Consider the following 3,136-nt stretch of genomic DNA (forward strand, 5'->3'; position numbering starts at 1 on the left):
ATATAGATATATGTGCATATGTATGCATATGTGTATATCTGCGCATACAAAAAATAAAAAATCTGCAATATCTGTAACTATAATGGATATTATAACCATTAATCATCAACAATAAAAGTATGAAAAAGAAAAGAAATTAAAAATGGTGTCTGATCTTCCGCAGCATCTCACTCTCAACAGTGTGGGACTTCGTCCAGAAAACCACACCAGACTTCCACGCGCTCGCGCCAATCGCTGGCAGCTTGCGTTTCAACTCAGTCCAGCTCTCTCCAGATGGGAGGGGTTGGACTTCAGAGCTGAGACCAGATAATCACAGCTGATCTCTGACAACCTGCAGCGACTCAATCTGAATAAAGAATAAAAGATGAAGATAAAAATCATTTATAATCCAATCAGATGTGTTCAGGTTTTAAATGTGTAGTTCAACATTACTATGTCCTAATCAATGAGCTTTTCTCTAAAATGAGGGACTTTGTCATTGTGTTATTGTGGATCATCATAATGTCAGCCTTCTACAGACATCACAACATTTATAGATATATCCATGTTAACACAGATTAATAACATTCGCCTGGTCTCCCTCAGTTATCAAATATATAATCTATAAAATATGTGGTTTAGATTTAGACTTCATCACCACAGTTATCTCTATCAACACACAGCTGACTGACTATGAGCTTCATCCTCAATTATCTTTATATTGAATGTGCACTGAGCAAAGTGAAGTTCTGTTAATCATAAATATAGTCTAGTATCTTTGCTTACAAATATAATGTAGCTATAATTTATGTTCCTGTTTATTGGCTGAGTCAGAACACAAAGTGATATTATTTTCTGAGTGGAAGCATCATTACATGCTGAAGTGTCACCTGCTGTTGGTGAAGGAAAAGACACAATACTTTAAACACCTGTATTTGGAAATATGAAGTATGCTTTGCACTTTGTGTGTGGTCCTGTATGTGAGTTTTAGTGTGTGTGTGTGTGTGTGTATCTGAAGGAGAGAGAGGGAGTTTATGTAGAAATGTACACGTTCCTTTAAAATACTATTCTGAAGGTTATATATTAAAAAACATTTAAAATGTCAATTAGGTAGATATACACTGTACAAGAGCAAAATACATGAACTGACCTCAGAGTCTCCAGTCTACAGTTTTTACTCTCCAGTCCAGCAGACAGCAGCTTCACTCCTGAATCCTTCAGGTTGTTGAGACTCAGGTCCAGCTCTCTCAGATGGGAGGGGTTTAGCTGAACTGAACTTTACGCTGTGGTCTACATAGAAAGAGAAAAACTGCTAAGGTGTATCAGTTTTAAGTACACCTAAAAATATTAAAACTGGATCCCAGATAGACAAGAATTTGTTTTTGGTATTTCATCTTCTCTATGAATTGCATCAGATCGCTGAACCACAAAGACGCTTGAGTTGGATTTTCCATTGTTATTATAATCTTCTCAAAAATTGCGGCTGCTGCTGGGTTGAAAATCTATATTATGTTCCTGTGATAGTGTTTTAAAGATCTCAGACCAGTATCTGCATGCTTTCATTTTTCCATTTTTTGTCTTTGATGAAGGAGGCAGCGACCAAACAACATAGCAATCATCAACAAAGAATCACTTGGAGCTGATGAGTGTGATATATACAGTATATAGAATTTAAAGCATCACGCCTAGTCCATGCGCGAGCAGTCATTACATAATTGCAGAAGTTTGCAGACGCACACGAGTTTGAGTCTGGTGGGAAAACTATGGAGCTGACCTCACACTCAGGACAGACGATCCATTTGAGTATTGAAAAAGGGGACAAGATACGATACAAGATAACATTTGACTGATTTTAATATGCAAATGAAACATCTTGTGAAACAAGAATACGAGAAAACTAAATAAATCTTTTATTGCATTTCGATTAATCACAGTGTCTTAACAGGCAAGATTGACCACGGGATAACCTGGTGCACATGCTACACATGCCCAGAAGCAGAGGCAGAAGAGGATGAGATCAAGGAGGGGTGAAAAAGCAATGGAATAATAATCACAGGGAGGAAGAGAGAGAGGCACGGAGGGGTAAGAAAGGGTACGAGGACAGAGAATGCATTTGTTTTCCATTCTTTTTAATTTTGAAGTGTCTTAAATAACAACAATACAATGTAGAAATGCTCTGTTACCTGCATTAAAAAAATATATTAAAAATAAGTAAAAGTATCAGCATCAATAGTTATTCATTGTGTTCATCTCTTCATGTTGCAGTTGGTAAAAGTTAAAAGTGCTCATTTTAATGAATTTATATATATATTATATATTTTTATATATGGTATATTACTTCATATACTGCTGGGCAGATTGTGAATTTTCCTCTTTGGATCAATTAAGTTATTGATATAATGTATTTCTTATTATATATTATATTATACAGGTAGCAAAAGTTATCTAATAAATATAGTGGCGTATAAGTATATTACTATGTATAAAGGAGTAAATACTTATTGACTGGCATTGTTTAATATTCAGTCATTGATTTTCTGTTTGTTTGTCGTATCACAGTAACAAATAATAAACCTGTTAATTGGATTTGAGGTTACAAAAATGGAGGAAAGAAAAAAATAACTAAAAGTAAACATTAGAAATTAAACCTCAGTGTCAGGAACACTGAGGTTATTACTGATATATATATAATAAGGACATATATGTAATAATTCTGTATTATTAAAGTAAGTATACTGTATATATCATACTATATAACATACTGTAATGTTTACATATGTGACTTATATTTAGAAATACGACATATATATTTTATATTCAGATATATATCCATGCAGCAACAATTGCATGGATTGGTTGTAGAGGTTCTTGAGGAGGTTGTAGAGGTTCTTGATGAGGCTGTAGAGGTTCTTGAGGAGGTTGTAGAGGTTCTTGATGAGTTTGTAGAGGTTCTTGAGGAGGTTAGAGTACAGCAACTGTATTGTCCCCGAGAGGAAATTTGTCTCAGGCACAGTGCTTCAGTTTGTTTCTTGACATAAAAAAGACCTCATAAAATCAACATGGAACATCTTAAAACCTGAAAGAGACGTTTGACTATCTGTTTCAGTAGTTTGAGCTACAGTAGCTCGTCTGCTGGATCGGACCACACAGGCCAGCC

Source organism: Morone saxatilis, unplaced genomic scaffold, assembly GCF_004916995.1.
Source record: "Morone saxatilis isolate NCDOM2014 unplaced genomic scaffold, NCSU_SB_2.0 Contig14, whole genome shotgun sequence".
Lineage (NCBI taxonomy): Eukaryota > Metazoa > Chordata > Actinopteri > Moronidae > Morone > Morone saxatilis.